Consider the following 16,266-nt stretch of genomic DNA (forward strand, 5'->3'; position numbering starts at 1 on the left):
TGATTTAAGGACAATTATGGATTTCTACTTTATCTTCAACAAGAACAAAACACCCTTTTGGCTTTTAAATTGGTGAGGGGCATGTAGTTGCTGAATCAATGAAGGCACCAGCAAAAGTTGGGGGAGAGCCTTCAGCAAAAAATAATCAAAGGGTCCTTGGTATAAGAATCGGATTGTTCGCAGCATGCCCCTATTTTTGTTTGTAAAATGTTGACGAATATGGTAACATATTGACTGTTGAAGAATATGGTAATATAAGAAAGAAAGAAAGAAAGAAAGAAAGAAAGAAAGAAAGAAAGAAAGAAAGAAAGAAAGAAAGAAAATGGCTATCTCTCTGTCCTTAGGTTTGGCTTGGCTTCCATCACATCTTCCATCCATTCCAGAGGAAGCTTCCTGTTCGACTGCAACTTGTTTGCCAGTGTTTGGCAGATGGAAACTGTTCCTCTCCTCCTTCTCTCTATAGGGGGCGTAGAAAAACAACAAAAACAACTCCAGGTATGCAGTGTGAGTTATTGTGCATGGCTAGCAGGCAGACAGGTGGCAGAGAGTGTGTGTTTATGGCAGTAGATTGGGGAATAGTAGATATTCTTGAGCCATTTTTGGAAGGGTGGTATAGAAATCGAATAAATACATGTTTTCAGGAAAGGGCCAAAGGGTATTGCCTCACTAGTAGCCTCCTAACAGCACATTAATGGGACATGTTACCACTTTCTTTGGGCACTAGCTGCCACTGAAACTTTTGTTTCAGAGATTTGAAATGAACAAGCACTAGATTATATCATTACTACAGAATTCTTCAAGAGGCATCCCTCATAAGTGCTTCTGTTATACCTCTTGTTTCAGTTCTCCATCAGCTGCCTGTTCTGTGTACTTAGAGCAAAAGAAACACATTCTGCATTTCATACAACATAGTATATATGTTTCTTCATACATGGAGATGATATCTATATAGGAAAATATATGAAGCAGCCCTGAGTGGTGTGTGATTGGTGATGAATCAACCATTTTGTCCTGAGGTATATGCTTTAGTACAAAGTACTAGGGATGTGCACAAAATCTTTTGATGCCTCTATTTTGAGGCACCAAAATGCTTTGAGCTGCCCCAGCCAAATCATTTCAGCGGGGGTGAGCGGGTCACTTTAACAGGAGGAAGGCAGGTCTTACCTGCCCCTCCGTTGCTCCTCTGCCACCACCCCTCACTGCCCCAGCGCGATGCTGTTTGTATTAAGCAGCTGTACTATCTATTTTGAAAAGCCATGCTGCCTGGCTGCTTCTTGCATGGGGACAGGAAGTTCCCTATCCCAGCAGCCTGTGGGCCGCGTTGGCTCATAAATGGCAACTGCACATGTGCGGACCATGCTGGCCACCAAGATGGCATCCGCACATGAGACACCATTTACGTACTGACGTCACCCATGGGCTGCTGGGAAGAGGGAACTTCCTGTTCCCAAGCAAGAAGCAGCCAGATGGCATAACTTTTCAAAACAGACAGCTCGGCTGCTTAATATGAACAGCACTGCGCTGGGATGGCAGGGCGTGGTGGAGGAGCAATGGAGGGGAAGGTAAGACCTGCCTTTCTCCAGGCCTTTCTCCAGGTTAAAGCTCTCTACTCCCTCCTGCCAGATGTGCACAAAATGCTTCGTGCACACCTCTACAAAATACCAGTCAAGTATGAAGGGTATGCACTTGTTAGATTTGGAGCATTGTCACTCTGAAATATGAAAAATTAGGAGTCCAATCCCACTGTACAAATACATTAACATTACTATGTGACTTATCCCAGACTACAATGCATTCTTTGCATGTGTGGCTGTCCACCACCTATAGCTGGCATGAGAGACTGCCCACCACCGATAATCAGCATTTAATCTGAACCAGGATGGTTTCTAAAGGCATCTGTCGGTCACAACAAGAGATGGTCAAAATATCATCACATGGCATCCACAGTCAACTCTGACATATCCAGTCCGAAGGGTCGAGTTTTCTGATCATACAATGGCACTTCTGGGTGGATGCACTTCCCATTTCAGACCTCAGCTCCACTAGAATATGTTTGTGTGGAAAAATGAAGATGAAAGCTTACCACCCTGAAGAAATCCTCACGGAAATTTGCCATGACATCCATCTCTAAAAATTGGCCTGCAAACAACAAATTCAGCATCCACATCCAAATATTTATGTACAAATACCGGCCTCCCTTTCAGCCCTAACATGACATTGTGCCACCCAACTGCCCAAAGAAAACAAACATCCCAGGAAAGGAATTCAGAGAATGTTTTTTCACCCATGTGTGTGGGGCTTCTGAATCAGCATTTCCAAGGACTTGTGTGTATTTGGTGCAATTACCAATGAATAATATTCAGCCATGGTATAGCCTTGCCAGGCCAGGAGGAAATGTTCCTTCTTCTACAGAAAGCAGCTGCAGAACAGATGGCAGGTGGTGTGACTGGATCATCCTGGCCCTTCATCTTGGATGAAATTCAGATCCAGCTTAGGGAGTTCTTTTTATTTTTAACATAGCTATTGCTATTTTGAAAGTATACAGATAGGTAGTATATATGGTGTAAACACTGGCTTTGTATATGCCTATGTTTTTCATGTAAGGCTGCAATCATGAATGTGAAAGGTGAAAGTGATGGTGGCACCAGAAAAATAAACTGGGGTGGGGCAGAGAAGGGGAAAAATGCATTTATGGGTGAGTGAACTGATTAGATCATATTAGATTATGTTCAATTTTTGAAACAGAAATGGGGATGCTTGCCCCCCTTGCCCCCAATCTGGAGCCACCCTTGGGAGGAAGAGAAAATGAGAAGGATCATGTGGTTAACTGCACACATTTTTCAAAAAGGTGTTAACACAGATAACCTTATGTTATCTTTCAAAGGAGGCCGGTTCAGAACAAGCACTTGATTAAACTAAAGAACAATTAAAGAAAATATAAGAGCTTACAGTCTTAGATCTGAATGGACCTAGCTCTGAGTCACCTCCTCGGTTTTTGTGTCATTCTTAGAGTTGTATCCAAGGGGCTACAGTTGTAATGAGCTTCCACTTCCTGATTACAGTTAGTAGAATCCTCCATGTGCAGGGCAAGAACGGTGGAAATCCTAAAGGAATTAATCAAAAACTAAAATAAGCAAATCCATGTTAGAAAAAAGGATTAACCAATGGCATGCTTCCCATGTATATGTTTTAGGGATGTGCACAAATCATGCACATCTGCTGACCACGCCAGATGGTGCCCGCACATGTGCAGATGTCATTTATTTGATGGCAATTCCCGTGGGATGCTGGGAACAAGGAACTTCCTGTTCTCAAGCAGCAAGCCACCACGCGGTGTGGCTTGTAAGAACAGAAGCCTGTGGCTGCTTAATAGAGGCAGCGCTGCGCTGGGGCAGGAGTGGGGTGGCAGAGCAGCAAAAGAGGGGCAGGTAAGACCTCCCAATTAAAGCGACTGCTCCCCCCATCCCGGATGTGTACGAGTGAATCACTTCATGCACATCCCTAATATGTTTTTGCTTACTGAGGAAAACAATTCATGTACATTACAAAGCATTAATCCACAAAAGTTTATTTCACAATATATACCACAAAACTGTCCCCCTTGGGTTCACAGTTATGTAATGCACAGCTACATTAGAGATACCATGTGTGTATCAACCCACTTAGAGTTTTCATTTCTGCAGACTATGGGGAGGGTGCTGAGTCCTGAAGAATGGCAATTCTAGTAACTCATTGGAAAAACATTGAACAAGACATTCCTCCAACATAGAAAAATAGGGGCAGGGAGTTACAGAAGCAGATTCCAGAAATTAGGGACCGTCCCTGGTAAGCAGGGACATTTGGAATCTATCTATGATGTTCTTTCCCTACCTTCAAGTTGAAAGTAAGCAATATACAGTTAAAAATATTGGGTGCTGGTGAAAGAGGCACTCTTACCCCTGGCCTTGAGGCTGAAGTACAGGGCCTCCACATCTCCTGGGGCCCACCAAATCCTCTTTAGCCTGTCCTGGGTGTTGTTGTTTATGCCTTCAAGGACCTATGTGTTAAAAATTATGCTTAACATGCAGTGGGGAGCTCTGAAGGCCTTTAGGTCCAGGCTCCAAAATTACCTAAGTGCACCTCTGGCTGGTGGAAGAACTCCCATGCTTTTGAGGTATAAGAACATAAGATGAGCCCTGCTGGATCAGGCCCAAGGCCCATCTAGTCCAGCACCCTGTTTCACACAGTGGACAACCAGATGCCATTGGAAGCCACAGGCAGGAGTTGAGGGGGTGCCCTCTCTCCTGCTTTTACTACCCTGCAACTGGCATTGAGAGGCATCCTGCCTTTGAGGCTGGAGGTGGCCTATAGCCCTCTGACTAGTAGCCGTTGATAGACCTCTCCTCCATTAATACAGGTATATCCAAACACCTCTTAAAGCCATCCAGATTGTGAGAGGCAAAAATTCAGTAAGTATAGTTTCCCCCTATAATGGTGATACAGTGGTTGGAAAGGCTTCCCCTGTTGAAATTCTTCCACTTATATGCCCTTTTAAAGATTTTTCAAGTACCTTGTTTTTGCACGGCCATACTCCGAAGGCCACTTCCCAGTCAGAAGATGTTATCACTCCATGAGGGGATGAAGCTATTTGCACAATTACTGTTCCTTCCTCCTCGTCTTCTGGGGATCTCCTCTTGACTTGGAAGTGAAAGTCTGCCATTGTATCCCAAAGACCTGGAAGATATTCCACTTGGAAATCAAAGTCCAACAGTCTGGTGATCCATTTGGCTCTGCACAGAAGCAGCTGGGAGACACTCAGCTGACATGTGGGCATAGCTAGGGGGAGTGCTGGGGTGGCCCCTTTAAAGCAGAGGAGAGCAGATCCCGACGCCACCCCCACCCCAGCTATGCCCCTTGCATTGGTGGGCATATCCCAGTAGCTCCTGCATGTCCCAAGCATGCAAATGGCCGCTGTGCATGCACAGAGGCCATTGCATGCTAGTGCCATGCAGGTGCAGCTGGGAGACACCCCACCGATGCATGGGCATTGCTGGGGGAAGCTCTGGGATGGTGAACAGAGATGAAGCAGGTTTGGATCTGCTCTCCTCTGCTTTAAAGGGTCTGTGTCAGCCCTCAATTTTAAAGGGAGTTGCCCGTAATTCGGCCAGCCAAATCACATTTCAGCACACCCCTATTTTTTTCAACGACAGAATACATCTTCTCTGATGCAGTAAGCACTCTGGGAGCAAAGGCAACTGTAACTTTCCTGTCCCCTTTTTGCTGGGTCAAGACAGCACCCAAACCATATTCAGAAACATCAATGGTTGCAATAGTGTGCCTGTTGGTGTCAAAAGAAATGAGAGCAGGGCTTTCAGTAATGGCCAATCTGATAGTCTGAAAACTAGCCTTGCATGACATTCCAGTTAAATGCTACATTCTTTTAAAAAAGAAGATGCAATGGAGCAACTTTTGAGGCAAATTGCCTAACAAATTTAGAGTAATACTCACAGAGTCCTGAAAATGATAGAAGTACACCCTTGTTGCTTGGCTCTGGTGTTTCCCAGGTCTTTCAGCTTTCATCAGGTCTTTTTGGGGATGTACGCCACTCTGAGGTATTTATGTGTCCCAAGTATGTCACTGAGTGTATGCAAAACTGACATTTCTTTGCAGAGATAGTAAGTTCATGCTGTCAGAGTTTTCTTAAGACTTTTGTCAGATTAGCATCATGGTCCTCAATGGTTTTGCCATACATTAAAATGTAATCCTGAAAGTTAGTGATGCTATCCATAATCATTCCTTGACATACCGAAGCTGCAGAGGCTAATCCAAAGAGCAGTCTTTTGAACTCAAAAAAGACCCTTGAGAGCTTTTGAGCAGAGAAATTTGATGACAGGCCTAAGACATGTCCAAAGTTGTGAACACAGAGTAAGGATGTGCAGAAACGGTTCGTGATTGAAACAGAGCACCGTGAACTGGGCCGTTTTTAGCAATCCAATGTGAACAGCTTAAAATTGGTTCAAGCTGGTTTGTTGAACCAACCTGCCCAGCTGATAGGTTTGACCAAACCGGTTTGCATAGTCATGATTTGGTCCAAATTCAGCTCAACTTCGGACCGAACCACCCCAACTGGTCCATGCACACCCCTAATACAGAGGCCTATTTCAGAGTAAGCAACATTTCATTGATATTGGGTAATGGATGACAATCGACTATACTGCCTAGAGATGTACATATCAGGTGGTATAAAAATACAATCAATCAATCAATCAATCAATCAATGAATCAATGTTGGAGTTAACATCTCTTAATTCTTTGCTCATTCAAAATGTAGCATTTGATTTCCAATGCGAGAACAATGGGAGAGACCCATTCTGATGAATCATCAGGCTCCATGATGTCAGCATGCTGTAGCCTTAGAAGCTCCTCTTTAAGTGGTTTGCGCAATGCTATGGGTATGTTTTAAAATTTGTGTTGTATAGGTATTGCATTTGCCATCATCTGCATTTTATGTTTGACATATATGGCAGTGCCAGGAGTATCAGCAAGAACATCCGAGAAATCGGCAATCATATCAGCATATTGATTCTCCATAATCTCAATATGGGCTCCATGCTATTTGAGTCCCACACTATCTGTAGAACTTTCTGGTGTTTCCAGCCTAATAGTGAGACTCCCTTTTGTGACACGTACACTTTCCTTTCTGCAGTACGTACTTTGTATTCCAGGACAGCAGTGAAGTATCCATTTATGGAAATAGGGGAATCTCCATATTCCCACGGGTGGATGAATGCAGGTGCAGATCTGATGTTGTACAGAGTTTCTTGTAAAGTAGATGGGAAATGATAGTGTACAGAGAATATGAAAAAGCCACCATCCGCATTTCATGGCCATTAAACCTTAGCAAAGTGTCCCCTTTTCTTTCACCTGTTGCAAGTGACCTTCCATGCAGGAAAGTGAGAAAAATCAGCTTTGTGAGCAGAGTTTCCACTGGGGATGTGCAAACCGGCTTAATGTCGAATGGATTTGATGTTAAGTAGGTTCGGTTCAGTGGCTTGGTGTTGAACCGAACCATCCCCTGTTCGGTCTGGCCGCAGACCGATCCCCGGGGTGGGAGGTTTGCGATTATTTTTTTAGGTTTAAAAAGATTTTTTTTAACCTTTTCCCCTTTGGGGAAGGTCCTCGAAGCGGTGGCCATTTTGGACACTGGCAGATACATAAATTTTGGAGGCACATGTGGGCTAACTTGTGAACCGCTTAACTGATTTGAACCAAATTTGTTACAGCTATAGGGACACATAGGGACACCTCAGTGGCATAGATTGTGACAATGGCATCCAACCCAATTCAAGATAGCAGACATAGGAACATAGGAACCTAGGAAGCTGCCATATACTGAGTCAGACCATTGGTCTATCTAGCTCAGTATTGTCTTCACAGACTGGCAGCGGCTTCTCCAAGGTTGCAGGCAGGAATCTCTCTCAGCCCTATCTTGCAGGGGCCAGGGAGGGAACTTGAAACCTTCTGCTCTTCCCAGAGCAGCTTCATCCCCTGAAGGGAATATCTTGCAGTGCTCACACATCAAGTCTCCCATTCATATGCAACCAGGGCAGACCCTGCTTAGCTATGGGGACAAGTCATGCTTGCTACCACAAGACCAGCTCTCCTCTCCAGAAAAGGTTGAATAGGGATTTGAACTCGGGTACCCCCGGTCTCTATCCTCGCCACTCTAACCTCTACGCTATCCCAGCGCTCAAACACAGGAAACGTAGGAAATGTAGGAAACGTAGGAAACTGCCATATACTGAGTCAGACCATTGGTCTGTCTAGCTCAGTATTGTCTTCACAGACTGGCAGTGGCTTCTCCAAGGTTGCAGGCAGGAATCTCTCTCAGCCCTATCTTGAAGAAGCCAGGGAGGGAACTTGGAACCTTCTGCTCTTCCCAGAGCTGCTTCATCCCCTGAGGGGAATATCTTGCAGTGCTCACACATTAAGTCTCCCATTGCTATGCATCCAGGGCAGACCCTGCTTAGCTATGGGGACAAATCATGCCTGCTACCACAAGACCAGCTTTCCTCTCCATGTAAACTTTTGTGGTGCAACTTGTGGACTGTCTAACCTATTTGAACCAAATTTGCTACAGCTGTATGGACACATAGTGATGCTCCAATGGCGTAGCTTGTGGTGATGTCATCCATCTTGATCCAAGATGGTGGATGTGTGAACTTTTGAGGTGCAAGTGTACTAACTGGAGGACTGTCTAACCAATTTGAACCAAATTTGTTACAGTTGTAGTGAGTGACACACAGGGACACCTCAATGGTGTCATTTGTAATGATGTAATCCACCCCGATCCAAGATGATGGATGCATGAACATTTGATGTGCAAGAGATCTAACTTGTGGCCTTGATTTGAACAAAAATTTAGTCCATTTGTAGAGCCAGTGAAAGGAAAGTAGGCTGATTAGTTCTTACTAGAACAATTTGTTGGTTAATCCATTCCTTGATCCAGGCCAGCTTTTGAATGGGGCTTTAGTTACTTGTATTCCAGTCCTGGTGTAGAGGTGGGGCTAACAAAACAGCCAGCAGCAAGAGCACTTGGAAAGGCATCTGTACTTGCCTCTTTATATACAATATCTATTTCATTAAACTATTAATATCCCTAATTCCACTCCACTATCTTGTCCTTGCATACCACAACTCTTTCCCTTGGATTCTACAGCATCTCCTTCCAAATTGGTAGGAAAAGGCAAATGAGTACATATTATTTGGCCTTCTGGGCCCAGGCAGTGAAGCAATATAGCCTTCTGCATTGCTGGAGTAAAATCAGAGATCTGTATATTGAGGAGGTAATTGCAGAAAAAGGACCTTCATTGTTTCCAGGGAAGAGCAGGTTCTCCTGGGGTGGGCAAGAAACAAGTTGGTGGTGGGATCTGAATCATGCTGCAGTGGGCATCCAGTGAACAACAGAGTTCAGGACTGATAAGAAAAAGGTATGTTCAGGAATTGTGCAGGTCAAGAAGCTGGATAACAAGCAACAGCAATACTAGAATGTAGCAGTTCAGGAATGTTGGCCCAGTAATGCAATGAAAGGAAGATGCAGGAACTCTCACGCATAGCTGGTTCAAAATCTCATCACCAAGTGTTTTATAACTGCTTCCTTAGTAAACACAGAGCAATCTTATGTTGGTTTAACTAAAACTTTATTCCAGAAACAATGCCATTTTCTCCTTCTTTCCCTCTCTTTTCTTTCTGACTTCCCCGTACCCACTCTCTCTACTCGATCCCCACTGGGACAAACCTCCAAACAAAATAATAATAGACAGAATACAACACAAAGGCACTTCTTTTTTAGTAGAAGGCATGATAATTTCAAAGTACTGTGACAGAAAAGTAGCTTCTAAACCTTGCCCAGTGTTATTTACATATTTATATTGATTCTGTCATACTTTCACCACTCTTGCTTCACATATGGAGAATTCTAAGTAAAACTCAAAGTGGAATGTATTGAACTCTATTTTTTTAAAATCTCTCTCTCTCTCTCTCTCTCTCCTTGGTTTTCAGTCCAGACCTATCTTCACAGAAGTCACCGAAAGCATGTCATCCTGGCTCCTTTGTGGAGGACTAACTCTATGGTACAACCCCAAAGGAACCATTTAATAATGGGCCAGTTCAAACGATACTGGCCCAGCACACATGAAGAAAGAGGGGCTGTGCTGAAAGCATGTCACTGGGTCTTCCTCCACAGGAGTCTTCCATGTCCTGAGGCCCTCCCAGCACACCTCTTGATGGTGTGTGGGAGCTGTTCATCTGAATGGTCCCAAAACACATGCTACGAATACTTGTTGAAACAAGTATTAAACAACTATTTGTATCACATCATGTTTAGTGGTCACTCGAATAAACAGCACCGCATGTGATCAAGACACACATTGGGAGTGCATCAGGTCATCTAAGGAGGATGTCCCAATGGGTGCAATCTTGGCATGGCTCCTCTTTCTTCACATGTGTTGAGCCAGTATAATTTGAACTGGCTTGCTTCATTATAGTCCTTGCTTTGAGATGTACAATACTGCAGCTCAAGGGACAAGCTTTTGTCCTCTTAGAAGCCAAAAGTGATTTAGGTAATAACATGGGTATCATTTGCCAGTTTATATATATATATTTGCTACTGGAAATGATTCCTGCTGCTGTCCAGTCAGCAACAGCTATCACCAGCTGCATTAGTCTCTGATGTTGTCTTTCCTGGAATATTCAGTTACAAAACAAGGTTGTTGGGACATATGCACTTTAAACTTTATGAATTTTTTTAAAAATATTAGATGCTTGGATTATTTTTTAAAAAAACTTTACGCTATGTATTTATTTCTACTCTGGAGGATTAGAACACATCTCAAAATAAGTAGCATTCAACAGGGTTAAAGTTGGGCAAATGTAAGATCTGTTTTGAATTATTCATTTGTTTTCAGTATCTGAAGGTCAAAAGAGACTGTGATGGGGAGGGAGAAAGAACATCTATATCATTAAAAATTTAGTTACTATTTGCAGTCAGATTAAACTCTGAGAGCCCAATCCTAAGGGCTGCGGCACCAACAAAATAAGGATTTTGTTGTACTTAGGATATGATATCATAATAACCTCTGAAGTTCAGCAGCAGCAACACAAGCAATGATATTCTGCATTGCAGGCAGACACAGTGGTGCAAATGTTTAGGATCAGAGTGTCAAAAACAAAGCAGATACTGTACATTTAGTCTTTGCTGAGGGATTGATTTATTGTTGTTGAGGCTCGGCATCAGTGCAGTTACAGAGCAATAGATTTGTACGTTAATGATCTTTTCTGTCTTAGAAATAATTTGGCAGCTGGAGAAAAGCAGGAATCGGATGTCCTTGGGTAGTGGAATCTTGTCTCAATGATGTAATATATTGTCATGCACTTTCAAGTACTTTCATATGAACGTTGGTGGCAATTACATGCATACAGAGAGTGCAGGATTCACCTTACTTATAACAGCTAGCAGTTCTATTTGTAATAATGATGGATTTGTTTCCAATGCTCCTTGGAAGCTCTGTTACACTTTTAACTTAAACCACTTTACTTTAGAGTAGCAAAGAAGGGATGGGAGTGGGGGGAATAGAATCTACAGGAATAATTATTTTTGATTGAAATGGAAGACAGCTTGGGACCTATGACTTTCTATATGTGACTAGCAAAAAATTTCCTTTTGATTTAATATGCTCAAGGATCTTTCATCAGTGGGGTTTAGGCCTGATATGAACCAAACCTATTTAAACTGATGCTGGATTCAAATATTTAACACCTCAGCATTTTATAAGACCCCACCCATCTTGAAGTGCATATGTAGAGTGCGTATGTAGAAGAAGAGAAGAATCCACTTGTAACTAAACCTAAAATTGTGTAAGTCAATAAACACATACAACTAGGTTCCTGAAATATATTACAAGATGGTTTGAAGACTATTAAAATGACAGATTTATGCTCCTCTACAATATACTGACATTGCGGGGGGAAAGAGAACAAAAGAGGAAAGAAAAGTTTGTATTTCTAATGGTTTTCTTACTTTGTCTTAATCCCTCTCTTTCTTTCTTTCTTTCTTTCTTTCTTTCTTTCTTTCTTTCTTTCTTTCTTTCTTTCTTTCTTTCTTTCTTTCTGTTGACTTTATGCTAAATATCAATGATTGTGTTCAGGGCACAATCCACCAAGAAGTTTTCCTCAGGAAGCTCCATTGAAAGGATAGCAGCAGTGGAAGACTACAGTGGTGTGAAGTCTCGGTGGATGGTTGGGGTAATAATGCTTCTGGATTAATCCTGTTCATCCCAGTGGGGCTTGTGGGGGAGCACTTCCCAAGAGACTGTGCTTTCCTTTCAATTTTTGAGTATTCACTTCAGTTTGATTTCTATGCCGAAGTTATAAATTTGATGTCAGCCAGTCTTGGAGCAATAGCAAAAATAAAATGTTCAGGCTGCTAAAAACAGCAGGGAACACAATATTGCTTTGTTTTTTTGACTTCGCAGGATTATAAATATTTATATGTTCAGGAACATTTATTAATGAAAAACATATACATCTACATGGGACAAACTGGAAATATGAATATCAAGAGTTGATGTGCAGGGCAGGAACTAAAGTTTCCATTTGAGAAAGCCCTTATCTTACTACAACATTGACGTTAGCGCAGTATTTTCTTTTGATTAGGATGTAGCGTCAGAATGACCTGATATCAATGAGCAGAGATAAATCATATCTTTTATAAAGAAGCCGCCAAGTATTACACTTCTAAAGAAAGTCAGTGCTTTTATTTATTTATTTATACAAAAGCTGAACATTTGAATTTCCAGTCAAAAGTTTATCTTATTGTTTATCTTATTTATTTGTTATTTCTCTGTGTGAACCACCCTGAGCCATTTTTGGAAAGGCGGTATAGAAATCGAATAAATAAATAAATAATAAATTTAAAAAAAGTGGAACCTTGGATATAAATTAGCTGAACTGCTAAATGCCCTTCATTTGAGGATTTTGCTGCCACTTTTGCCTTTGTGAAGTAATGAGGCATGGCAAGGTTGATTGCTCCTGGACTGCAGGGAGTATCTGATTTGGTACCTGATTTGAAGGAAAGGAAAGTAAAGATTGTGGTGCAGAGCCCTGTGGTTGTCTTTGGTAGAATATAGGAAGGGTTTACCACTTCCTTCTACTACGCAGTATGAGATGATGCTTTTCAGCACCTTCCTATATTGCTGCTGCCCGGTATAGAAGTTTCCCATATTCTGGGAAACACACCAGTGGGGATTCGAACCCACAGCCTCCTGCTTCCTTGGCAGGTTGCTTCCCTGCTGCGCCATTAGGTGGTGGACAGCTATAGAAAAACAAATGAAGATTCACCTTATCTGTGATTTTTTTCTTCTTTTATGGATGAAATATGTGTAGGGAAAGGTGTGTGTACCGACATAAATATTAAGTTCAGTACAAGACTTTATTTTCTCACTTGTCTTATGACATTTCCCCCACTGTTGTCATACAGCAATCTCTTTTTTATTGCTAACAATAGTAGAGCCCAATTTTTAGAGTAGAGTTTCTGACAGTTGGGTCCCCAGATGATGTTGGACTACAATTCCCATCATCCTCAGCCACAATGGCCTTTAGTAGCTGTGGCAGGAGATTAAAGAAGTTGTTAGTCCTGAAACATCTGGGGAGTCAGGTTTGAGAATCCCTGCCTTAGAGTGTTAAGTCAGGAGTTAATCCTACTGAATTCAACATAAACGTTCAGGAATGCAGGATTGCACCCTTCATACCTCAAACTTGTCAATCACTTTAAGGATGGGCTTCATACTATTTGTCATTGATTCCAACATGTAAAAGCTGGTGAAGAAACTGAAGTTTTAAAAACAATGATCAGAAGAATACTTCTCACATCGCAACATTTGAAAAGAGGAAATGTGAAATGAAAAATTAGCAGAACAGTGTGGGAAAAGCCATGAGTAAACACCCACACAAATAATCTTGCATGTAAAAAGCTTCCCTGAACCAAGAACAGCCTCATTCTATAAGAAAGAAGATGATCACCCTGGGAAACAAACATGCCTATATCTAAGCGATGCCCTTACTATTGTGCAGATTCTGTTTCAACAGGAAGACACTTAATCAGAGCCTGGTACTGAGCAAGAAAGAAATCAAGGATTTCCAGAAAGTGTGAGGGCAGATTAGAGTGTTTTTTCTTTGTGGACAATGGGGTTGATAGTGCACATGTGGAATATCTCCCCAAGTTTTGCTTATATGAATCTTATGCTTATCTTATTACCGAAATTCATGTTTACTCACACATATTATCACTATTTCCCAGTCCAAGACTAATGGGTATTGCTAGCACATTTTAAAGTTATCCAGATCCTCCTGAATATACTCAAAATTTAAAAGTCAGTTAACTGCACAAAAGAGCCTGAATTAAAAAATTTCACTTTTTGGAAACATGTACTTCCATAATATGCCAAGCAGCATGTACAATATTATTTGAAAAGCACGGAAGTTGTTTTATGAGCAAGTGATCTGAATTTTTATGATTTCCTTATATTTTTAAAAGGCAAGGTTATTTTTCAAAGCAAACATGGTAAATATTTTAGAAACGTGTCCCTAAACACACACACACACACACACACACACACACACACACACACACACACACACACTCTCCAGTTAGAAAAACAATACTCAAGAAGTAGTGTAAATTTATGCAAATCATGTAAATCTCCAAAATACACGATTTTGCATTCTTTATATTGGTTGTTTTGTGTTGTCATCTTGTCTGCCCCATTCAAAATACAAGTAAAGTCCTGTGATTTATAATAAATGCCTGTTGGACTAAGACCGGGGAGACCCAAGTTCAAATCCCCATTCAGCCATGACACTCACTGTGTGAGTCTGGGCCAATCATGTATCTCTCAGCCTAACCTACCTCTGAGGTTGATGTGAGGAGAAACATAACCATGTACACCACTCTGGGCACCTTGGAGGAAGAGCAAGCAAGCAAACAAACAAATTCAGAACTGCCACAGCCCCTTAGTTTTATACCTACCATAAACAAGCCTAAGCAAGCATAACCAAAATAAATGCATATTCTTCCCCAGACTATCCCACACTATATTTCTCCTTGTTTTCACTGTGATCCCCCAGGGGAGGATGATGATGATGATGATAATGATGATGATGATGATTTATTTATTTTGCATTATAACCTTTTTGTAGTCCTACAGGATTATAAATAAAGTTTATAGGAACTTCATAGGCCTTAGGGAGGATGCCTATTGGAAGGTAAAGGGAAAACGTGCCATCAAGTTGGTTTAGAATCCTAGTGGATAATCCAGCTCTGTGTACAGTAAAAGAGAACAAGTTCCTGCCTCAAGGAGTTTACAATCTGTCAATTTATAATGCAAAATAAATAAATAAGTAATAATAAGTAATAATAAGTAATAATAAGTAATAATAATAATAATAATAATAATAATAATAATAATAATGGATACTAAAATGTTTAGAAACAACTGGTGTCAGCAAAAACATTCAGATATTTATTTAAAAAGCAATGAGCATGTGGAGTACACAGTTAACAATCAATGGAGAGACACTTGGGCAGGTTAGCATTAGAAGAAGTATTTTCCAAGGGGACTCACTATCCCCTCTGTTGTTTGTAATCGCCATGACTCCACTTTCACAAATACTAAACAAAACAGGCCTCGGATACCAAACATCTAAAACATCAAGTAAAATCAACCATCTGCTGTACATGGACGATCTGAAGTTGTATGGAAAGTCCCAGTCAGAAATGGAATAACTGCTAAACACTGTCCGTATATTCAGTAGCGATATAGCAATGGAATTTGGACTAGACAAGTGTGCTGCATTAATAACGAACAGAGGAACAGAAAAAAAAAACCAGAAGGAATAGAACTTCCCAATGGAAGCAACATCAAGAACCTGGAAGAGAAAGAACATTACAAATACTTGGGGATTCTCCAGGCTGATAACATTGCACACACTGAAGTTAAAAGAAACATTGGAAGTGAATACATCAGGAGAGTCAGAAAAATCCTCAAGTCCAAACTCAATGGTGGGAACACCATACAAGCCATAAACACCTGGGCTATACCTGTTATCAGATACACTGCAGGAATAATAGACTGGACCCAGGCAGAGCTAGAGATGCTAGATTGTAAGACCAGGAAAATCATGACCATCAATCATGCTCTGCACCCCTGCAGTAATGTAGATAGGCTCTACCTCCCTCGCAGCTCAGGTGGAAGAGGAATGCTGCAAGTCCATCAAACAGTAGAGGAGGAGAAAAGAGGCCTTGAAAAATATATCAAGGACAGTGAAGAAGATGCACTTAAAATCATCAAGAACGAGAAACTATTCAACACCAATGAAACAAAGCAGGCCTACAAGAAAAAACAAATCAAGAACCGAGCAGAAAAATGGAAAAATAAGACACTGCATGGTCAATATTTGCACAATATAAGTGGAAAATCAGACATCACCAAGACCTGGCAATGGCTTAAGAATGGCAACCTGAAGAAAGAAACAGAGGGTTTAATACTGGCTGCACAAGAACAGGCACTAAGAACAAATGCAATAAGAGCAAAAGTCGAAAAGTCAACAACAAACAGCAAGTGGCGCCTTTGTAAAGAAGCAGATGAAACAGTGGACCACCTAATCAGCTGTTGTAAAAAGATCGCACAGACTGACTACAAACAAAGGCATGACAAGGTAGCAGGGATGATA

General features: G+C 41.5%; 1 long non-coding RNA gene across 1 annotated transcript in view; it reads left to right on the plus strand.

The window, feature by feature from the left end:
- Window positions 1–11,923, plus strand: part of LOC128346165 (uncharacterized) — a 56,182-nt gene extending 44,259 nt beyond the window's left edge. The window contains exons 3-5 of the long non-coding RNA XR_008316815.1: window positions 345–495; window positions 6,311–6,431; window positions 11,685–11,923. This is a non-coding gene — a long non-coding RNA (uncharacterized LOC128346165). The remainder of the gene's footprint in view (window positions 1–344; window positions 496–6,310; window positions 6,432–11,684) is intronic.
- Window positions 11,924–16,266: the final 4,343 nt, after the last annotated feature.

The sequence above is a fragment of the Hemicordylus capensis genome, chromosome 2 (assembly GCF_027244095.1).
Source record: "Hemicordylus capensis ecotype Gifberg chromosome 2, rHemCap1.1.pri, whole genome shotgun sequence".
NCBI classification, from domain to species: Eukaryota; Metazoa; Chordata; class Lepidosauria; order Squamata; family Cordylidae; genus Hemicordylus; species Hemicordylus capensis.